Source organism: Pezoporus occidentalis, unplaced genomic scaffold (assembly GCF_034315485.1).
Source record: "Pezoporus occidentalis ecotype Australia unplaced genomic scaffold, CSIRO_AGI_Poc_V1 ctg69, whole genome shotgun sequence".
Taxonomy (NCBI): Eukaryota; Metazoa; Chordata; class Aves; order Psittaciformes; family Psittacidae; genus Pezoporus; species Pezoporus occidentalis.
Genome location: NW_026916041.1, coordinates 1,478,597 through 1,502,596, shown reverse-complemented (window position 1 = coordinate 1,502,596; position 24,000 = coordinate 1,478,597). Strand labels below are relative to the sequence as shown.

Here is a 24,000-nt window from a genome sequence, read left to right as displayed (position 1 = left end):
TCACACTGTATAAAATATTCTGTCAAAATTTCCCAGTTCAGGCAAAATTTCACTGTGCACTGGTATGTTCACGAGGATTCTCATCCCAGCTTTACTAAAGTAAGGACAGTAAAATTCTTGTACAACCTAAATGTGCATGTATAGGAGAAATGGCTATCATGAGATCTCATTGCATTTATGTTCATGATGACCTGTCTTTTTACTTTGATTTTCCCCCTGACTTGTAGTTACTGAAATCCCTAAAGATTACAGGGGCAGAATGCCTGAAAGTGCTCCCTAATGCTTGACAGTAAAGTTCTGACAGTGTTATACACACATTTTAAGCATGCAGACCATTGAAGGGTAGTGCCGTATGCAGTATAGAGTGCTTACTGAAGAGGTACATGGGATTTTGTGGCTTATGATGGACAGTCTTTGATACAACAGTTTCAAAAATTATATTAGGGTGTATATAATTTAAAACTCTTCCGGTTGTGCTGTAAATTTAATGGCAAGGTTTTGTTGAAATAAGCTCTTGTGGTCTGTAAGGAAGAAAATCAATCAGTGTGCACCTTATCATTTTTCTGTATCCTTGGTAGGGATGCAATTAAATTCAGTCTGAGAGGTCACAGTGTGGGGTATGCATTAAACTCACACTGACCCTGTATATGATACTGCCACTGAGAATAAGTTAATAAAGGTATCAGTTGGAGTTGTACGTTTGTTCTCTTTTTTACAAATCTATCTGTGTTCACACACACTTCTAATTACATCTTTGTGCATAATATTAGCAGATATCTAGGGTATTCGCAGTGCTGCTAATTAGGCTTTGGGCTAGTGTACAGTGGAATATACAGCAAAGTTCCACAGTTGGTGGCTGAAAACACTTAAACTCATTTGCTGAAGTTGATGTTAATGCAGGGATGTGTCAATGAGACAAAGCTTTGTTTCATTTCCAGACTCTGATGATATTTAAAACAGCAGCTGCAAAAAGTGCATTTAATTCCAAAATGCAGTAGAGTTTCTGAATGCCATTTGCGTTATACACATTTGCTCCAGATGGAAGAAATTAAATATCTCATTGAGAATTGGACAAGTATTTTGCTGGTGAAGAGACTCTTGACCTTTTTAACCTTTTAAATTAAGTTATGGGGAGGTACTTGATTTTAGGTTTGATTTGGAAGGCCTCTTTAAAGAGGAACCACATGTTTCCTAACAGCTATTAAAAAAGCCCAGTAAAAAGACGTTAAGAACATCAGTGCAGTTTCAGGGACAAGTTAGAGAAACATATCCAGCACGTCTTTTCCAGAGACTAACAGTGAGAGGTCATCAGATTTTACTTCTAAAATATTTCTGCTCCTCCTCGGAAAGACATTTATTGTTATATGAGATTTCAGAATTTCTAATGAATATATTGAACAATGGGGCATTAGAATGAGAAATGCAAAATTTGTACATCAAATTATGAGATAGATCCAGGGGAAGTGGATTTGGGCCAATCTTTAGAGTATGTAATATTTTAGAGCAAAGATATTAAAGTCAGGGGAAGCAGACAGAGAGTGGGAGTAAATAAAAAATTATTAATAAATATTTTGTGTCAAGGGTAGCCATTTCATCTTGTCGTGGTTTAAACCCAGCCAGACAACTTGTTCACTCACTCCCCCCCTTTTTGCCCTCCCCCTACTCCCAGAGGGACGGAGAGGAGAATCAAAAAGAATGCAACTCCCACGGGTTGAGATAAGAACAGTTTAGTAACTAAGGTATAACACAAATCACTACTGCTACCACCAATGATAATAATGATAAAGGAAATAACAAGGGAAGAGAATACAACACCTCACCACCAGCCAACTGATAACTCGCCTCCCCTGCCCGACCAAGCACCAACCAATACCTCCTCCAACCCTGCAGTCTCCCAGCCCTTCCGGCTAACTCCCAGTTACATCCTGGGCATGACGTGCTGTGGTATGGAATACCTCTTTGGCTAGCTTGGGTCAGGTGTCCTGTCTCTGCTTCCTCACAGCTTCCCCTCCTCCCTGGCAGAGCATGACGCTCACAAAGTCCTTAGCCAGACCAAAACATCAATGTTATCAGCTCTGTTCCCAGGCCAAAAGTCAAAACACAGCACTGCACCAGCTACTAAGAAGGAGAAAAATGACTGCTAGTGCTGAACCCAGGACACATCTTCAGTTCTGTTGCTGAACAAAAGCAATAGATGTAATCCATCTCAATTTTGATAAAGAATTTGAATATGGTTCCCACATGGAGATTTATCAGTATGGTAAGAAAAGAAGGAGATTTATCAGTATGGTAAGAAAAGAAGATTTATAGAATGAATTTTAAATAGGTAGAGAATTTAATAAAGAGGAGATGGCAACATGAGTCTTGAAACGGGAGTGTTGGGCTAAAGGGAGACTGCTAATTAAATTCCTCAAAGGAGATGAAACATAGAATCATAGAATAGTTAGGGTTGGAAAGGACCTTAAGATCACCTAGTTCCAATCCCCCTGCCATGGACAGGGACACCTACCACTAAACCATGCCACCCAAGGCTCTGTCCAACCTGACCTTGAACACCGCCAGGGATAGAGCATTCACAGCCTCCCTGGGCAACCCATTCCAGTGCCTCACTACCCTAACAGGAAAGAATCCAATATAAACTTCCCCTGTTTAAGTTTTAAACCATTACCCCTTGTCCTGTCACGTTTAATATCTTCCTATCACTGTCACAAATAAGTAGTAGCATGCTTATGAATCTACAGATGACTCAAAGGTAAGAGTCGCTGACATTTCAGAAGGGATTCATAGCATCCTGCAAGAAGAATAAGGTTTTCTTCCAAGTTGGTGTAATAGATAGGGCATGAAATGTAATTGTGCCAAGTGCAAGGCTATGCTTTCAGGGAATAAACATCTGAATTCAGTCTGTAGCTGGGAACTCATCAGCTGAAAATCAGGAAAAAATAAATATAGCTAATGAGGTCATCTAGGACCATGATCTTAGATCTGTGGCCTATTGTAGATCTAGGGCCTATCCTATCTAGGATTAAGCTACCAGTATGATGCTACTGTAATAAGATAAATGCATGCTGATAGGATAGGGGGTAAGGTATTTCTAGCAGAGAAAGAAAGCATTAACAACATATTTTGAAATGTTGACAGTGCGCAATGAGGATAGTGTGTACCATTCACATTAAAGAAAGGCAGAGCCTTGGGTGGTATGGTTTAGTGTGAGGTGTCCCTGCCCATGGCAGGGGGCTTGGAACTAGATGATCTTAAGGTCCTTTCCAACCCTAACTATTCTATGATTCTATGAGTTCAGCCCAGAGCAGGCTCACAGAAGGGCTCTCAGGATAACCAGGGCGACAATGGATCATGTATAGTACCAGAATGCACTGTAAAAACCTTGGCTTGTTCAGGTAATAAAGCAGATGAGATACTGCTGTCTTCAGGAGGGTGAATACACAGGAGGAGAGTAAACACCAGGGGGTGAAAGGAGCTAAATTTTAGGTGAGATGATAGAGCGAGCATCAGGAAAGTAAACAGACCATGGGTGAATAAAGCCAGACAATAGAAAACGGTCCCTGGTTATCGCTGAAGTTTGTGACCAGCCTTTTCCTGGGTGTAGCAGAGGTAAAATATAAAGAGCAGCTTGAGGATGGAGTTTCTTCAGTTGATGAGGGGGACTCAGGAGCTTTCTTGCAGTCCTGTGCTCCTGTATGTATTTAAGGTGTTTCTCTTGAGGAGTGGGTTGTGCACGTGCCTCTCTGTGTGTGGATGTTTTAATTAACTTGCTAGCTGCTTCCATGTGTTTGAAGCATTCCCCTGTGGTGCACGTGTCTGTGCACTGCAGGCAGCATGAACGAAGATGTGTTCTTGTGCACGCAGCTGCAGCACGGCAGAAAAAGGGAACATTTAAGAGACAGCAAACTCTGCATCTCCTGGAGGGACAGTTGTCAGTCACATCCACTCACCTGGGGCCTTTTGCTCTTGTGGGAATGTGCTGAATTCCTGTTCCTCCTTGGATGGCCAGTGATCATTGCTGATGAGCACAACCTAAATATTGCCCTGCCTGAAGAGGAATAGAAAATCTCTCTCTTTCTACAGCACTTTGATTTCCCTCTTGGAAGACTACTTGTTCTGTGAAGGAAACTTAAGTAGTTTCACAGACTCTTAGGAGAGCTGTGGTAGCAACAGGCCTCTGGAGGTCATCTGGTCCAAACCCTTGCTTCAAGCAGAGCCACCTAGAGCCGGTTGCCCAGATTTTGGAATATCTCCAAGGATGGAGATTCCACTACCTGTGCAAGTTTTTCCGTGGAAGTGGGTTGACATCACACAGACAGGCATGAGATAGGAAGATTCCTGCCAGTTGCAGGGAGGTTTGGAGTTGGAATGAGGTTTAGGTAGCTAAGATGCAGGAGATGAGAGAGAGACGAATCCTGATTGTGTGGTGAGTGCCACATCCTGCATTCACATAGTTCCCAAATGCAGTCTAGAACTCTTAAATTGATTCATTGGTCAAGTTGACTTTCCACACCAGGTACACTATGGGGAACTACCAGCTGTGCTGTGCCACGTTCCAGCAGTGTGTGCTGCCAAAAGTAGACATATAGGTACCCTTAGATGCTGTAGTTGTGCCATCTGTGCTCTGAGCAAAGCATGGCTTCTCTGATGCCTACATACTGCCACTGGGAGAGGAGCTTGGACATGTGAAGAAGGGAGATTCAGCATGAGAGGACGATGTAGCAGGTGGTTTGCTGGGCTTAGAGGGTCAACCTGCAGCCATACAGGCAGGCCTGGAGGACAGCAGCTCTGCGCCAGGGCTGTGCTTGTGACGCTCGGGCAAGCGCAGGTGCCACTTCTCCGCTCTTGTCGCTGCTCATATTCCCTCCTTGCATTGGTCCTCTGAGGTTCGTAGGGCTCTGTGGATTTCAGGAGAAAGCATGTGTCACGATTTTTGTTCTCCCTCATCTTGAAAAAGCAGAACTTAAGATTTCATAGGAAATCCAGCCATTTGTTTCATTAATTCATATGCTAATGCTCGTCTTTCTTTAACTGCCACACAAGGAAAGAGTGGGGATGACAGTTTGTTCCACTTAGGGCACATTACACAATGGTTATCAGTAGTGGGGCTGTATTCTGAAACATCTGCATCTTTTTTTTGTTTTCTCAAGATTAATCTCACCTAGTTTTCATGCTTACGTTGTTTACCCTTGACATGAATTACTATTTTTTCCAACTATATTAAACATGTTAATCTAGTTTTCATGGCTGAAGCAGGTTTAATATGCATTTTTAGGAAAGTATTGGACAGATTTCACTGGGTTTGTTCCAAGAATTTTACTTGCTGATTTACTCTGCTTTGAGAGTGAGATTGTCTTTTGTGTCAGACGGGCAGCATGGCAAGCCAACAAACGTGAGAATCAAGAGTGACTTGATGCTGCAAACAAGAATGTGTGATTTTCTTTCCTTCATCTAGTTCTGTTTCATACCAACAGAAATGGCACATCTCCCACCTTTGTGTGGGTACAACTTCTGCATTCTGCAGTGAATCCTCAGTAGTTTGGTCAGGGCTTTCCCCAGGGGGACAGAGGAAGCTGTGGCACTGTCCACCGAACCCACCACTTCTCTTAAGAGAAAGCTGTTTCACAGTCTGAAGGAGCAAATGGGTGTAATTGTGTTTTTCATGGCATAAAAACCTATGAACATGCTCAGGAACCATGCACTTCACTGTATAATTTCCTGGTTGATGATGGCTTAAAATTGTAAAGCAGTTGTGTTAATTTTTATATAACAGTATGGTGAGGGATCAAGAATACTACTTAGCCAGGTCCATAGGTTTATTCACCTAATACCTCTTGAATTTGGTACAGGTGATAATCACTGCCACCCTTATCATTCCCTGTTCCTGAGGAAAGCAGAAATACAAACTTGCTTGTTCAGACATGAGAGGTGATTTGACAATGGTTGTCATAAACTCATTACACAAAATGAAGAAAATTAGCCCAGAAGTCCACATCCCTAATTATTGTTGCAGTTCAGATGTAGTGTGGGAACTATTCTGTTTCAGGGAGTAAGGGAATACTAGCTCTTTCAGTCAGCCTTATTATTTTTGTATTATTACTGTCAGCATCATGATTCTGCCAAATCAAAATATGTATCCAGACATTACGCGGTCTTCTGCTTTTCACAGCCCATTTTTTTCTGTCTGTTGATGAGTGCAAGTTCTTTCACCATGATTTGGAACTTCTTAATGGTGTCAGCAAAGAAATGTCCATTCCCACACTGTTAAATGAGAAATCTGTGGCTGTTCTTACCCTTGGGGTAGGAGAGGATCTAAGAAGATTGTATTACAGAAGATTGATTTCTGCTCTTTGTGTAAAAGGGAAATCTGTTTCTAATCTGGTTTGAGATAGGAATTCATAGTGACCATCTGCGTGAAGTTTTACCCATGGTAATTTAAAGGAAAAAAAAAAAGAAATCTGGCTCAAAATCTCAGCGCCTTTTGTTTTGTTTTGGGGTGTTTTGTTGGTTTTTTTAATATCCCTGAATAAAGTTTCCCTGTCTGGCATCTGAGGGAAGAGCAACTGCTTGAAAGATGTCTTTGGAGATTCTGAGTTACTACTCTTCACCTTTTTAAACAAGTTTTTCTATCATGCTGCCTTATGCAGCCAGTGAGAAGTCTCCAGCTGTTGTGGGCAAGTGCTGTACTATATAGACATAACCTAGTCTCATCTGACTTCATTAGAGAGAGAAACACACTTCACTCCTTAATATGAATGTCTTTGTTCATCTTTTCCCGAAAAAAAATAAATTTGACACTGTGGTTTGCTTTTGTTAGTCACAATTTTGACAGATCTACTAAAAATTATCATGCCTCACATTTCATCCTGTTAAAAAGAAAATTAGCAACAGAATCAGAGGGCTGATAATACTTAGAAAGTCCAGTCTGTGCTTAAATTTTTCATTGTCTTTGACAGCCTGTTTAGAAAGTCTGTGTAAATTCCAGCGTGGATTTTCAGTAGGTTTCAATTAATATATTTGTTGGGATTTGCAAATACTTCATACTTAGGTTGCATTCTATTCCCACAGGAATTTTATGCCCCTGGACATTCAAATAATTATCCTTTATTCACATAAATACTTACACTAATATTTAACATTAAGATTACATTAAATAATGTACTTACATTAACGTAGTATATTGACATTAATCTCAATACAAATATAAAATGTTAATTGCATGTGCTTGAACTATATTAGGTTAAGCATGCTACTGGGTATCAAAGAGGAACAGAGTTCCCAAAACTCCTTGACCTGCTTCACTGCAAGAAAGCAGTTAAAAGCCAAACGAGGAGATGAAAATGTCTTTCACAGCTGTGACAGCGCAACATATGTTACTACTTTGTGTGAAAATGAACAGAGACAATTTAAACTCTGCATTTGGCCGATTAGTCCTATGGTGTTTTTTCTTTGACAATAAAGATGCCCTTGGCAAAACTTATCCAGAAAGGACAGAGTGGGTATTCCTGCAGAGGCTGCCTGGTACATTGGGATGTTTCTGGCATACATATTTGTAGCAGATGTTTCCAATTACCTGTAATAATTCTGAAAAATAAATGAACTTTATTCAGGATCTCCTCAATGAATATCAATGTGGCAGCCATCTCCTCAGCCTGGAAGGCTTGCAGTCTTGGTGGTCAGGGTGGAGATGATAAAGAATTGAAAAGCGACAATCTGGCAGGTCCTTGTATAGGGGGAGAATGAGGATAGAACTTTTGTCTCAGTTTCTCTGTCTTTCCTGGCTTTTCTCCTCCAGCAAGCCCTCTCTCATGGTCAGCCCCAGGTGCCTGCCAAGCAAGGCAGCCAGGCAGCCAAGGCAGTGCCTGGGGACAGGGCAATGCCACCACCTGTCCACGATGCACGACACCAGGGTGTCGTGTCCAGGAGAGACATTCATTTCTGCAGGCCAGTGTGGATGGCTGTGTTAAGCCCCTAGGTGACCATAGTGCCAAAATTAAGGGATGTTTTTCTTGGGTGCTCCAGAAGAGTGTTCTGTCTGTGGAGACTCGTGAGCTCCTCCAGGCTCCAGCAGCTCAGAAACATTTCAGCGACGTATGGAGAGTTGAACTTCGTTTGGCTGTGCTGTGGGACACAAGAGTGAGTGTGGAGGTTTCTGGTATGGATCTCTTCAAGGCCCCAGGACTCTTCTTGTCTGCTGTCCACCAGCAGATTGGAAGCTGTACTATTAAAAAGAAATAAAAGGCAAAGAGTCTTTCTGAACTTGCACACAATTTTATGCGGCTTTATTTTAGCTTAGTTACATTTCTGATTGAGTCTGTATTGCTTTATTTTCTTCCTTATAGGTGTATTTTTTTCATACCTTTAGCTAGGTCTAAGTAGTATTGATTTGAACTTGATGATTTAAATATTTTTTCTCTTTGTATTTTTTTGTAGTGCACCAGTACTTTTGCCAGTTTTAATTATTACTCTTCATAGCTTTGTTGCAAGACACATCTTTGCTCTGGTTTCACCTCATTCTTCCTATACTCTTAAACTCTTACATTTTTAATTTTTCAGCTCATATGGTAGATTCCACTCTTTGGCAGTGATTGCAAGCATCACCAGTGTCATTTATTTGCTTTTAATTTTGCTCCTTTAAAAAAAAAATTAAAGTCATGAAACAGATTACTTGCTTAGGCATGCTCTGTTTTAAGATTCTGAGACAGGCTTCATGAAAAAATGTGAAAACTTTGGCTTTCAAGGAAACTGGTGTAAGGTTTTCTGGAGGTTTTTGAAGTTTTGTTCAGTGGAAAGATATTAAATCTTGTTTCAGGGCACTTTTCTTAAACTTTGTCTGGAAGGCCACCGAACAGAAAGCTTCAGGCTGGTGAATCTCTGGTGGCCATCCAGCCTAGCCACTAAGCTCACTGATCTTGCTGCATCTTATTTTAGAACAGATATCCATCTAACCTGCTTATCCTGAGTTGCCTCTATCTTCCCAGGGGCTTGAAAATCCATCTTTTGCCTTTCTATCTTCCAGACCCTCTTGCAGTGCTTCGGGGAGTGATCCTCACTGATGGTACAGAAATGATGGGCTGTCCCAATGGCCAGAATTAGGTATTCTAAAGCAACAGGGAGAGTGCTGTGTCCTTATATATTTTCCCCATTCAGCTCTCTAAAGACTCCTCATCTGTAGTGTTTGCAATGTGTCCTGCTTGCGATGCTGCAGAGTCAAGGTCCCAGCCTGGAGCTGGGGCCAACCTAGCTATGGGGAACAAAACTTCCTGGCTGGTGTTGCTGCCCTGATGGTATGGCTTTTAGATATAAAAGCTACCAGGAATTAATCTTCCTTTTCATTCCCATTTATCGCTCTGTCCTTTTATGTGACAAGGGTATTAGCGCAGTTGCAATTCAGACCCGTTGTGCAGAATCTTGCCCGCTGCTGTCCTTTGACACAAGCTTCCATGCTGCTTCTTCTGGCTTCTAAAAACTGAGCTTCACAAGCCACAAAGGGTCTGTGTAATGTTTCTTTAGAGAAAGCCCAACTGACTGTATAATCTTAAGCCACTTCATTTTCCAGTACTTTAGTTCACATTATCCGCTTTCAGAAGAGAATTACATGTTAAAAAACAAAAAGTTTAACACTACCAAATAGTTCCTGCAAGACTTTTTTAAGGGAATTTTTTGCTAGTTTTCACCATTTGGGAGTGTCTCTAACTTAACTGCAGTCAGGAAAACACAGAAGATAAGATCTCTGCAGTGATAGGAATCCTTCATGTTGCACATGTGCAGCTCTGTTTTGTTTTCACAGGTACACCTACCATTTGAACACTATTATTGAGAACGTAAAATTATGTGGAGGAGTAGGGGTTTTGCTTTTATCTGTTTTACATTAAGGCAGAGTTGAGGATAGCAAGATGATGCTGAGTAAAAATACTCACATCTGTGGCTCTTTTAGGGCTAGCACCAAAATAAGAATGATATGTGACAAGGGGTCATGAACAAATAGAATTGATAAAGCTGAAAACACAAATGTGGAAGAGAAACGATTCCTGTGAACTCCATCTGTACTGAAAAAGACTATGTCAAGAACAAGATTGGAATTTTTTTGGCTGAGCATTTGCATGGCACAGAATGTAGTTAAAACAATTCCTGTAAAAGCTTCTTCCTAAGCAGGTGGATATCTGGAGGAATAAATGGCTGACACGGCACTGCAGGCTCATGGCAGGCAAAGCAGTGGTGCTCCTGCATGCTGGATCAGGTTCTGGATTTTTTCCACCTGCACAAAGCCAAGTCTTTCTAATGATTTCAGCAGGGCAGTATCAAACAAAGATTGATACAGGCAAAAAAATAGGTTTTAAAGTGGCAAACATAACAGGAATGCAATCCTTCAGATTATTTGCAGTGGTTATCCCCATCCATTTTAACCACTTCCTGGCCAGAGTTCAGTGAGAACAAAGCCACAGTCATCTGAAATTATTTTCTAGGAGTTTTGAGGGATGCTCTTGCAGGACAGACAAAGCATTAATGTAGTGCTGCTTTGGCATGCCTGGGTGATTTATGCTGTGTTAATTCAGTGATGAATCATGTAGGCAATATCCAGTGCTTTGGGTGTTACTGCTAATGCTGAAGGGGCTGGAGTAGCCAGCAGGAAAAAGACAGGGATGCAGTTGCAGCAAAGGAATGGCTGAAGAACGGGAGCACAGAGCAGAAGTAGGAGATGGTAGGTCACAGGTAACAGCAGAGCTTAACTGTCTTGTCTTTGCATCTGTTAACAGCGGGTTTGCAGTGGCGTGTACGCTGGGTGGTAAATATGGACTTTGTCTGTAGGTGTGACTTCAGTTGCTTACCCTTTTCTGCCCTCCTCCACATTTAATATTGTTATAAAAAATCTAGGTAGCACTGTGTGAGTGTTTTACTTTTTGAAAAAAGGAGCCATTGGCAGTTGTCACTATGTCAGTAAGAACCAACACACAGGCCAAAGCGTTTGACACCTCCTGTGCTTACTGAGAAGGTTAAATTAATGTGAAGGAAGGCCTTCTATTTAAATGAGCAAATACCTAAATGACTGCCTAACATATTAATGTTTGTTCGCATGAAGCTTTTCTTGGCCGTAAACTCATAAAACACAAGCAAATAAGTTTTGTTTTGTCAGGATTTGGAATTAATGGAAAGATTGAACTTCAAAAAACAAAACTAACCAACCAACCAGGCAAAGCTGTTTCATAAAGAGAGGCAAGGAGATTTCTCTGTGTCTGCAAGACCTGTAATTTTTGGAACCATATCTGCCAGCCAAGTTGTATCTCTGGGCTAATTGCATTTCTTGGAGGAGATCTGTATATGGCTGGTATTTCACATTCTTCATGTCTGTGGTTTAGTTTTGAAGAGGCTGCACATGCGAGGTAACCCACCCTTCTCTATTTTCGCTATTAGAAAAGTAAAAACATAAAGAGACCTGCATTAGTTGGCCTGATTATTGGGATTGCTGACTGTGATGCTTCCAGGAGCAGAGAATAGGAGTTCATTTCCCAGGGCTTGCTTTCCAAGCTGGTATTCCTAGGAGACTTGTTTGAGCAAAGATTCAGGCTCTGACTCACTGTGACTTCTGGTGTCTAATACAGAGAGGACGGTAACAGCCACCCCAAAAATCTGATTTTAAAAGTGATGGGAAACAAGAACTAATATTTTGTCTTTGGGGAGTGTACAGATTGAACATTATTCCTGAAACACTTCAGAGAAGGGACTGTAGTGATAGGACAAGGGGTAATGGGTTAAAACTTAAACAGGGGAAGTTTAGATTGGATATAAGGAGGAAATTTTTTCCTGTTAGGGTGGTGAGGCACTGGAATGGGTTGCCCAGGAAGGTTGTGTCAAGACCAGGTTGGACGAGGCCTTGGGTGATATGGTTTAGTGTGAGGTGTCCCTGCCCATGGCAGGGGGTTGGAACTTGATGATCTTAAGGTCCTTTCCAACCTTAACTATTCTATGATTCTAAGGTGAGGTTTTCCTAAACATATTGCGCGATTAATTTGTTTTCTCATAGTGTGTAAGGTGCACTCTCTTGTTAACAGTGCTTTTTTGCCTGATTCCCACAGCAGCAGCAAGTGATCTTATCTGAAGTTAAGATGCTCTCCATCATCATGGGACTGTCACTGATATCTCAGCAGCAGCAGTAAGGGTCCCTACTGAGGACTTCACAGGTGGCTGCAGCTGCTCTGATGCCTTCCTAACAGAGGGAGGAAAGTGCATGAAAAGGAGAAAAAAAATATAAGGAAATCCGTTAATAACTGTTAGGAAGGGAACAAGCTATGGTTGATAAATTTTAGTACAACAGAAACTATTTCTGCAAAGCCACCTTCTGTGTTGCTATGACTGATGGCTGTGAAACAGGGTGACACCTCTTCCCGGGACTGTGCTGGGTGGCAGGGCAATAGAGATGGGGAGCCCCAGGCTTGTTTCCTGCTCTGACAAATGCTTCCTGGCTGTGGTAGAGGTGCTGGCAGGGGTACTGCCCCCAGCCACTGCTTTCTCTGTAGTCAAGGGAAGGCAGCTGTGAAAGCCAGGCTGTCAGTATGGGGGGGGGGGGTAATGCTTTGGGGGGGGGGGGAAGCACATGAGGGCTTTTTTTTACTTGTTCATCTCCCCTCAGGCTTAACAGAAAATGTTTTTTTCACATCTCTGTCTGCCCATCTGTCTGCTTTGCTGTAGGAGAAAACACATGCTGAAGCCTATACAATTCCCATGGATTTAATGCAAATACTGAAGAAGAATTTCAGGACTTGGTTAAGTGTGGGGTTTTTTTCTAAAGTAGTCTTATGTGATCCTCTGTGTGCAATTACATCTTCTGGCAAAGCTTCCTTGGTTAACAAATACGATCTCTGATCTCTGGTTTAGGATTTTATTCTAGCATCTGTCCCAGTTCTGTAAATTGGCATATACAATATCGTTCAGTGTCTTGTCTAATGTATTTTGTCCAGCACGGAGACCGGAGGTAGTGAATAGGCTTCTGCTAACTCACTGGCTACCTCAGCAACTTCTGTAAAAATGACAGAGGTCACATTCAAAGATTAAAAAGAAAAAAATCTTTGTCATCCACAAGTTATTGCAGGGTTCCTTAAGCATCCCGTTCTGTTCCCACTGACAGAGGGATTTAAAAGGTTATTTTCCAAAGACAAGAGGCATAGAAATGTTCTGGGAAGTCCTCTTTCTCCAGGCACTGGTCAGAGCAGGGTTGCTCTGTGCCCTCTGTCCATCAGCCCACTCCATCTGCCACCTCCCATATGTGGGATGAAGGTGGTTGCTGATGGCACACAGACAGCAGGTGCCTGCAGAACACATCCACTGGAATGAAGGCATCGTGGTAGATGAAGGCCTGGTGATGGTGGTCTGTCTCAGCAGCTTCTCTTTGGCTTTGCCTGCTTTATTGAGCCATGGTCCAGTAGTGGACTTAAAAATCACAGGGTAAAGTCTACATTGCAGATACTGGCTTTCCTGTATGGCTGATGGAGTAGAAGCATGCCAAAGGCTGAGCCTCTGCTGGCTCTTACTGATTCCTGATGCTCGAGAGGTTTGGAGGTTTTGTTTTGGTTTTTAATAGCTAATAACGTCATAAAAACTAAACCAACCAGCTTCTGTTACTGCCATGGTTTGTGATCGGGGCAAAAACTTTATGGACAGATACTTTCAGAGGTTTTAGAGAGCTCCCTAGGTTGTCAGACACTGGCTTACTGCGCCACTTCACTCTCAGAAATATTTGTTGAAGATATACTTGAAAGTCAGGTCAGGGTCCAGTTTCTCGGTACCCTTATGCAAGCCTGGCTTTATCAGGTACTTGAGAGATTGGCTATTTTAAGATTCCTTTTTAATTACTCTCTGAATTCTTTCAGTCCAGCCTTGTGAACCAGGTTTGGGTGAGGCTTTCAGATATGTGCCAATCCATCCATGGTGAGTTTGTCCAAGCGAGAACGAAATATCAAAGGACAATATAGTACCAGATATAAAACCAGGTCTGGTCCCTCACAAGGAGTGTGGAGTTCAGGTATAAAGCATAAAATCCCAAGACAGCAGTAGCAGAAAGGAGCTGTAAATGCATTCTCATACTAATCATCTGCTTCAGGAGCTCTATGAATTTGGGGTGACAGCAGCTTATTTAGGCTGTTTTGTTTGGGTTCTTTTTTTTGTTTGTTTGTTTGTTTTTTTGACATAGGTCAAACTTTGGACATTATTGCTAGATTTCAGTCTAGTGCCGTATGAAGCAGGTGCATGGGCAGCCAGGTCTCTGCTCTGTCCTGTAAGTACTTAGGACAGCACAAACAGCCTGGGTTGCATTAAGAAATGTTTGATGTAATTCACCAACTTTGTATTTATGTTTTGAGGGGGATTAAGGTTGTTCATCTTGCTTTTCCTGTCTTTTAAACCAGTTTTCACTGTGAAAGATACAGCGATAAGCAAAGAGACCAGGAACTGTTACAATAATCAAAGAGACCAGGACAGTCTACGTCCTGTTTTTCCTGAAATAATCTTCCAGTATTAAACATTATTTCAATTCACTGTGGTTAAACAAAAGTTTCTAAGAGTGGTTTCTTTTTCTTTTATTATATATTCCTTGTTTTATTAATAAATGCTACAGACATCTTAGTGCTAATTCAATACTTAAATGTGCTTCCAACAGTTTTTACAGAGGGGTAGCTATGGTAGGAGGATTTGTATAGTTTGTGCAAATGCTTGTTCAGAGAAAATTACACCTTAATAATGACTTTCCGCATAATGCAATTTTCTGAATACAGTTTTATCTGGTATGCTTTCACTGAGTATGATGCCACAACTCCTGGCAGCAAAACTAGGATAATTCAGACAGGTCTAACAGGATCAGGATGTGGAAATGCAAGTCAGCTGTAGGAGACAGGATCAGAAGCAGTTATGGCTGGTGATGAAGTAGTGACACAGGTGTCCTTGTTCTCAGCTGCTATAATGCAGCTTCTCAGTAAATAACAGGAGGTTCTTATTCTTTGTCTCTTGTATTTGTAATCTCAAAAAGAAATTCTTGAATCACACCTAGATTTGTATTTTCTGGTGGCTGTTTTGCCAACTAGCATCGTGTCACTTACATTTCCAGAACCTCTGCCCACTAGTACCCTATAGTCCGGCCAATTATTTTGAGCACACTTTAATTAGATTTCTTATTTTTAAAAATATATATATATATTCCCTTGTGCATTACAGTTTAACAACCTGATTTAGATAATTAGATCTTGTCCATATATCCAGATAATTCAGGAGTTTCTCCTGGTTAGCTGTGACAATATAAGATAATGGATTTGCAAGACTTTTTAACCAAATCTGAAAAACATTTGAATGTTGTGAGTCAGAAAGCTTTAACCTGAAATTTAATTAAGGAGTGGAAAAGAGGAAAAGTGGGAGGACGCAAGAGAGGATTCAACAAAAAATAAGATTCCCCGGGTCACTTAAGACTTTGCTCCTGTTAAATGGTCTAAAAAGCTCTTGTCATAGTTGGGCCTTATAAATGGAATAAATTTGAAAATTAGGAAGGGTGGAAAATGAAAACTTAGTAATGTGATTTCTTTCTTCATTTTTAATGAAAATGAGCTAGCTGAGGTTGAAGGAAGGACATTTGTAGCCAACCATGTCCTAATGAGTAGCATTAGGAAACCATATGTAAGTATTTAGTCTTGACTGTAGCAGATTGAATACTTTTGGTCTTGTCTGGACAAAGCAAGCTCAAATCTATGAAGTATTTGGGTGAAAAAAACAGTTGGAAATTCTGGTTACTGCAAATGGAAACTGAAGAGCTATGTTCAAATGCTTGATAAATACTGGAAGCAGAAGAGGTGAAAGTCTGAGTTCCATTATCGGTGCTAATCAGAGAGATGGAAAGATGAGAAATAAATTTGTTTTTAAGAACATCAGGTATTCTTAAAAATGTTTTACTGAATGTGGAGTAGTTCATAATTACTGTAATGCTGCAAACCAACTTCCATCAGAAAAAAAGATCTAGAAAAATTTTTTGCATTATTATAACACATTAATACTGAACTTAGATTGTATTGGTAGACTTTAAATCTGTGTAGATGTGATGCTTAGGGACATGGGTTAGTGGTATACGTGGCAGTGTTGGGTTAATGGCTGGGACTCCATGGTCTTAAAGGACTTTTACAAACTAAATGATTCTCATTCTATGACTTGACTGCTCTAAGAAGGGGCTTTAGACACATGCTAGATTTGACAAAATAAAATCCACAAGGCCACAAGTCTTACTTAACTTGTATAGATGATGTATCCACCTGAGTTAGTCAAGAGCTTTTAGCAGAGAACAGACCATGTCCAAGTGAAATACTTCAGGAAGATAGATGAAAATGAAATATGACTCTTGGCACTGGAGGCAGTCTAGCGTACGTATGTCTTTCAGCAGACATAGGAGATATGCAGGTACTTCCCAGGACTGAAGAACTCCCAGCCAGAGCAAAAGGTGATGCTCAATTACATGTAATTATCTGTTTAATCTCTGGATCTCCTGTAGTTGTAGAGAACCTGGTACAGTCCAGCACTGTGCTCAGGCTGGTAGAAGGACCTGATGAGGTGCACATACTGATGCTGTGCAGTGCTACAAATAAAACTGTCACTGGAAGCAACAGTCTCAGAAAGTTAATGCAGGAAGGAACAGCAGTGACAAGTTTGACTGAAAAAAAATTAAGGGAAGTCTAGAATAAGCAGTGTTATCAAATTGGTTTTCATTGACAGCTAATTTAAATTTAACTAAGATCTCTAGGGTTAAGGCTTCATTATCACCTTATGCAGGCTGAACACATTTGTCTTCTACTAGATGAAGATTTGATGTAACACCTATTTAGAGAAGTAATTTACAACTGTAACCCTTATCTGTATGGACAGAGATGTTCATAATTTGCTTAATGATGTTTGCTTTGTATTTGTAAAGATTGAATTTGATATCAGGGTATTAGAGCAGCAGTGACAAAGACTTGGCATGCTTCACTGGCAAAACTCCTGGTCTTGTGTTTTTGGAAAACAGAATGCTATATCCCACACACTCTTGGTTGTAGATGTAAAATGAAAGTGTGATCACGTGTGTGTTATAAAAGTCTGTGAGCAGACCAGATTTTTTTCAGAGTAGCAGTGTACTAAGAAATGTAATAATCTTTCTGCAACTCCAAAGACACATACTGCACCTCAGTGTCCTTGACAGTGTGCAGTGTGCTCCTTCCTCTTGCATGTTTTTATGGAAAAGTTCTCTGAAACTTTCGTTCTGTGCTTCCTTAATTCATCCCTCCAACCCCTTTTGCTACCTAAACTGCCCTGAGCAATATCTTCCTGATTTTGTATCCTTTGAGAGCTAAGGATGTGTGAGAGAGAGATGAGGGACGTCTCAGATGATGTACTTCCAAAGATACTGGAAGTCAATGGAATTACTGTGGGGTTACACCAGTGAAAATTAGTCATGTTCTGTACTTTTAAAATAATTGTGAGAATAGTTTGAAAGTACTCATTTTTCATGTAAGGCTAAAAGGTAGTGGTTGGATCTTTACATGCCATAGATGGGTTGGGGGCGGGGGGGGGAAGACAATAAGGCCTTTAAAAAATCGAATAGAACATTAGACAACCAGTTGACGCTGTGTTGTGGTTCCCAAACGTTATGTGGCAAAGGAGGAAAGTTGTATGAGAAGAGTAATGCTGAGGGCCACTGATTATTGTAGACTGAAAACTTAGGAGAAGCAGTAAAGGGAGGAGGAATAAAGCTGGCCTGTAGGACTTTGTTCTTAATTGTACTTGACCTGTTTTAGTTGAAGTACTTCTACTTGCCTCTAGCAACAAGCATTTCCTAATGTATTTTACCATTAGTTGTTGCATCCTTTCCTAGTTATTGAATGATGTATGTAGTCTGGTCTCCATACAGTTCTCATTTAGGGCATCCTTTTGACTCTAAATAATTCCCTCAGCATTCTTTTTTAAAGTGTAGAAATATCTGGATGTTTAGGATTTCTTAAATAATTCTGTACAGCAAAAAGAGATCACATTGGAGATCCATCAGCTGTGATGCTGACCCGGAAGCTACTCTGAATTATGTTTTGGATATATCCAATGTTCTGTCAAAAAGCATGTGATTTTGCTTATTGCCATGGAGTCGTGGGGCTTTGCTGATATAAATCAGTCCTGATCCTGCTTAATTCCATCTGGGAAGATGTTTAAGACAACTTGAGCTTATTAATAGATAAAGGGAAGACACTTCCTTAAGAACTGTTACTAAAGAATAAATTAGAAGAGGTGGTTGCTTATCTGTAGTGCTCTGGTTTCAGCTTAATTTTGAGCACAAGATGCAGGGTATTACTGGTCTGTTGCTATCTATTAGCACCACTGCTCATGAAAATGATGCTGGAGCTTGGCATTGGTGAAATGCTTTTATGCAAGTTATTTTCAAAAAAAAGTTTATAATTTCCCTCTAGAAATTTTAATTATATTTAATGTTATTTAGTCTGAATTTTTTAATTATATTTAATTTAATTCCTCTTATTTTGATGTCTTGTTACAAACTAATATGGATTACTTTGAAAGTGGCATATCTGAGATTGTTCATTATTCAAAATAGCACTTGCCACTTCCCATGAAATACGGACACAAAAATGCGCCCTGATTGCTGTGGCACCAGTGATGGCCCCACTGATGATCAAGCCTGATCTGGTAGGATTTGCCAAAAGGGTGAGATAGAGCCCCTGGGGATTGCCAGGAAGTCACCAATTAGTACTAATTGCATAGGAAATTATTATAACACTGCAATGGTTCATCAGGGACCTGGAATGAGTTCACAGCTGTGCTGCACCCTAGGGCTGCATGTCCCTTGATTGTGCTTCTAGAAGAAAGCACATTGTTGCACACTGCTCCATTCAGTTGCAGCATTTTAAGATCTGAACTATAATTAGTATGGAGGAATGTGAAGAGCTACCATCTATTGTGGAACTTGGCTTGGGAATATTAGAAATTAAAATTCCAATTGGTTTCAGCAGAGATCATCACTCAGGAATTTTTTTCACAGTGAGAGCAATCAGCCATTGGAATAATCTCCTCAGGGGAGTGATAATTCCCCAGCACTGGACACTTCTAGAATTTGGCTGGACAGGGTACTGAGACATCTAGTCTAGATCAAGCTTTGCGTAGAAAGGTGGGACCAGATGATCCTTGAGATCTCTTCCAGCTTGGTATTCTATCATTCTATGACTCTTCTGAAGCTGGGCCAGATCAGTTCTCAATTTCTGACAGGAAAGAAAACAAAGCTGAAGTTATATGAAATGTGTGCATGATGCACATGATAATCCTTTCACAAGAAGAAAAATACAGATACCAGATTTTAAAAGGTCTTTCTGCTCTGCCTCTCTGATTTCCAAGGGGAGCTTTGCAGAAAACTGAAATTTAAGATGCTGCCATCTTCCCCACTTCCTAGTGACAGCCGTAAACATCTGCTGAGGATGTCGTTCATTGTCTCATCCTACAGTCATTTGTTAAGATCATGGAGCATCTTTGACAATTAAACTGGCAATGCTGTGGGGAGGGTGGGGACAGCCAGCATGCTCAGAGGCTCTCCGGAGTGTGACTTCCGAGGGGTGCGAGAGCAGCTGCTGCCTCCATGTTCCATCCCAGGATAACTCCTCAGCAGGGAGAGGAGCTTTCCCAGCCAGTTTGGAGAGGCGGGCAGTGGCAGGTGGGGTGACTGAGCTCACTGCTGTGTCACTGCACTGTGATTTTGCCTCTCCGTCCTGCTCTCGAGAAGGCAGACAAGGCTTCAAGTCATGCATTGCATTTCTGGTAACTCCTCCCCTGTTTGGGCTGCCTGCTCACACAGCCACCCACGGATCTGAAATAAAAATGTGTGAAGTGAGGCAGGGAGCACTCTCACCAGTGCGGATTCCATCTCCTCTCTAGGCACCAGGTTGTCCATCCTGTGCTGACACCGTCTTGCTCCTCCTGAACACAGCGAAGCGTTGGCTGATCACAGATCCATAAGCATTTTTCTCCCACCCATTCTCATCAGCTGGTACTCCAGAAAGAAGAAGAAGGAGGAAAAAGAAAGAAAGTCCAGGGCTGTGCATGAACGTGTCTTTGTGCCACCGTTGGCTGGGCGGGCTGACAGAGGCAGCATTGTTCGCAGGCTGTGCCCGACTTGGCAGTCAGAGAAGGTGGGGATCTGCACCGTGCATACGGAATCGGCGAGCAGCCGAGGACAGGGGTCCAGAATCTCCTAGAGCTGCGTTGACAAGAGGAAGTTTCAGAGCACCACTAACAGACTCTCCTGGTGTCTTCTGCACAATGCAGATGGGGTCTGGGATGAGGAGACCTTTTTAATCGAAGGTAATGTTTGCATCTTTATAGTAGCACGGTAGTGATTGCTGCTATTCAGTTATTAATTAAAATATGGCTGATGCAATGGGAAAAGTTATGAAGTTGGCTGTACTCCTTAGGAGAATAAAGGTGGCATCGTCCTGCGCCTGAGGGTTATTGAAGTTTGTCCCCTTTATGCAGGCTTAGTTCGGATTACCAGTAATGAGGAAATCTGTATGTGTTCCCATCAGAGGAAGAAAGTCTCTTTAGTCTCCTTCTCCAGCATTCTTATTTTTTAAGCCACAAGCTACTGTGTATGTGCAATATTAAATAGATTTTGCTAATAGAAATACATTAACATACAGCCATTAAGCAAGGTAATTCTTCTTCCTATTACCAGAGACAGTTCCTCGCCCCTGCAGGTACTTCCTGGGGTATAAAACATCCTGTGAAGTGGTAAAAATTAACATCTGTTCCACACACCTCAGCAGAAAGAAAAATCATTGTTGCATTCATTTTTCCAGGCACTTTGTAATAACTAAGATTATGCAGACTGTGATAAACAGAATTTATGCTGTTGTGCAGATATTTCTCCTGTGTTCTTACTACTTCAGTGATATTTTTAGTAGTTTTAAGAATTCTTATTATTTTTCTAAAGTAAACACATTCTTTGTCTGAGTGCTTCTCTGGATCTCTTTGCTGTTCCTAATGCTTTCTGTCCCTTGCAATTGATGACTGTATTTTTGAGAGTGTACACTGCTATTTGGGGATGATAACGAACATGGTCTTAAAAGTGCTTGTCTTGGAGCTTTGGCTGTTTTTCATTTTTTTTGCCCAGGTTGGGGTGAATGGGCTCAGCTGTGGTGGGTACCCCCAACACAACTCTACATCTGGAGCTCTTAATGTTACAAGTGGTGGTTGGGGAAATTTTTGTTGAATTTTTTTTTTTTTACTTATTTCCCCAAGGGAGCGTGAAAACAAGAGTTTAATTTGTGCACCGAAGGACTTCACTGTTTTCTGCCAGTGCAGCACTATGTGCTGTGTGTAATTCAGGAGAACGTAGCTTGTACCTCTTGTTTCCTTTATGGCACGTCGCAGCCCCAGAGGACACATGCTGCTTTTGTGCTCCTGCTCAGTTTTAATCTTTAGGGAGCAACTGTTTCAAAGAATAAACACATTGCCTTGTAGGAGAAACTCTGGAAAACATCCTGCTAGTGACAGCGTCAGCCGCTGCCTATCATGCTGCACGTCCCTCTGCCAAAACCGGCGCAGCTTTGCTAGCCAGCTAGCCAAAGCTGGGAGCTGCAGGCTGTGTACCCACGGTCATGGCTGGGGGAAATAACGATTAAAAGAGTTACATTAAAACTGAGACTGTTAACTGTTTGCTCAGAATGTGGTATCTGGATTTATCCTGACCCTCAACCTGGGGATTTGCAGCATCCCCTTTGTGCAGGAGTGTCCACCCAAGTTATCCACACGCTGCTCCCCAGGCTGCTCTGTGATGGGGCAGTGCAAGGCACCAGGTGGGCAGGTAATGACTCTGTTTACTCCCTTCATGAAAGCTTTCACTATGGGCCTATCCTCACTGAGGGAGAGGGAACTGTGGGCTCCAGCATGGGGGAGTGGGGTCCCTGCTCCCCAGCCCCTTCAGCCAGCAGCAGGGCTGGAGAGATGGTGCTGGACGCTTCATCCTGCCTTTTGGGCATCAGCATTTTAGCAATACTCTTCTCATCAGGGAGAGACATTACAGACAACACCTACAGTAAAGAAGGACATTTTAAAGTAATAATAAGGATATTTAGGCTTGTCTAATTTTTTTTTTTCTGTCAAATGTGAGATATTTATGGTCATTAACTCCATGAGAAAAAGAAGTGAGACCTCAGATTAGATTCTGTGTCTTTCAGTGATTTTCTTTCGCTTGTCAAGGACCAGCAAGTGTGGAAATACCAAAGCAGAGCTGTTCTGCACAAGCAAAACAATGGGACCAGAATAATTAAAGGGGTTGCAATTCACGATCGTTTTTCAGTCGATGCTTTACTAAAGGCACTTTACTAAAGGCAGTCATATCAGGAAATAAAAATACATGCGAATAAGCGTGGTTTTTTAGGTTAAATCAAAATTGATTATTTATTATTGTGACATACTGCTTCATACTGGTGTAGAGTGTTACTTTACTTTTACTGCTGTGTTTTAACTGGCAAACACGAAGTTTCATTTGCTGTTAGTTGAATAAAATGGAGCAACTATGTCTCCCACACATAAAATAATCTTGCTTAAACTTCATTTTCTAAATGCTGCATGCCTCATTTATACAGTGACTTTTACAACCCATTTCCTCCCAAGTATATGACACTAAGTGGGCAGGGTTGATCTAAAATAAATAACTTTTGCTTACACAGTGAACTTTCATCTATTGTATATGTTTCTGTAAACAAAAAGATGCAGCAGAGTTTGTGATGGACGTAAGCACAGGCAGGGTCTTCTTAACCAGCACATCATCATTTTTTTCAGCACAGAAGCTTTTGCTTCCTCACTGGGAGAGCCTGTATGAAGACCTGTGTGGATGGTGTTGTAAGGTAAGGAATATACCCACTGAGAGCTGGGGTTTTTAAGTTTTCCCTAATTATGCATTGCTATGGAATACCTGTGTGAGAAGTTCCTTCACTCTGCATCTGGTTTCTTCTCAAAAAGACTTGCATATGGTGGTCCTTTCTGTTCAGTAGTAACAAATGCATGAGCAAAATGAGTAAATACATGAGTTTACGGTGTTCATGTTCGTATGTCTTAAATGATGATGAATTTCACTATCACGTGAAGTTTTATATGCATACTCTTTCTCTCCCGTGAGGCTCAAGCAGTGTCTTCGGGGAAAAGATAGTGCTGTCTGCAGAAGGTCCCTCTGCAGCATTGCTTGCAGCATTTTATTGAGCTCTCTAGTGTTAAATTAACACAGGGAATCAGGTGTGTTTTCTGATTCCCAGAAATACCGTGGCTTTGTGGCCTTTTGCTGCCAGCTTTATTGTTGCCTTTCCTTCTCAACTTCACTTCCGTCTTCTCCTGCTGGGTAGCAGCCTCCATCATCTCTGCAGCCCTTCAGACATGGTGCACTCGAGGCTTTTACCCACAGGCAGACTGATGTTCAGCAACAGCATTGTTCTTGCCTCCTTTCCCAGGACCTACATCTGTCATGTTTTACTCTGCCTCATAATAAATAAATGGTCAATAAATGAAGAATCTATTTGAAATACAATGACTGGATAATGCGTAGCTCTTCTGATTTGGGATCTTAAAAGGCAGGCTTTCATACACTACAGATTACACAGCCTGCATGGATATTACAAAGCCCAGCAGCGTTAGCATAGCGTAGCTGTGCTGCTTGTTTCCTTAATCCGCTTGTTTAGAGATACCCAGAATATTCATTTTAATCATCTCTTTCCGCTGCATAGTAGGTACAGGAGGAAATACCACAGAGAGCCCTGTCACTGGGAAAATGCATCATTTGAATGTGCAATGTAAATATTTTAACTAACCAAATGTAAACACTGTTTTGCCTTTAGGATGGGAAAAGACTGTCGCAGTCAAAAATGAGTTGACATAGGAATGACCCTGTACAGATGAGATACAAAATTGTGTTCACACATTTTGGTAATCAAAACAGAGCCCTTAATGAATTGCCTA

General features: G+C 41.3%; 1 protein-coding gene across 7 annotated transcripts in view; it reads left to right on the top strand.

Annotated features, from left to right (window-relative positions):
* Window positions 1–24,000, top strand: part of PAG1 (phosphoprotein membrane anchor with glycosphingolipid microdomains 1) — a 111,715-nt gene that overhangs the window by 42,401 nt on the left and 45,314 nt on the right. For 3 of the 7 annotated variants that reach the window (XM_062641558.1, XM_062641559.1, XM_062641560.1), the window contains one exon: window positions 22,834–22,898. The exons of 1 other annotated variant lie outside the window; for it this stretch is intronic. The gene's annotated coding sequence lies outside the window, so the exon portion shown is untranslated. Of the gene's footprint in view, window positions 1–19,690; window positions 20,353–22,833; window positions 22,899–24,000 lie in introns of those variants that run through there. 3 more of the 7 variants (XM_062641562.1, XM_062641556.1, XM_062641563.1) reach the window with 3 other exon arrangements.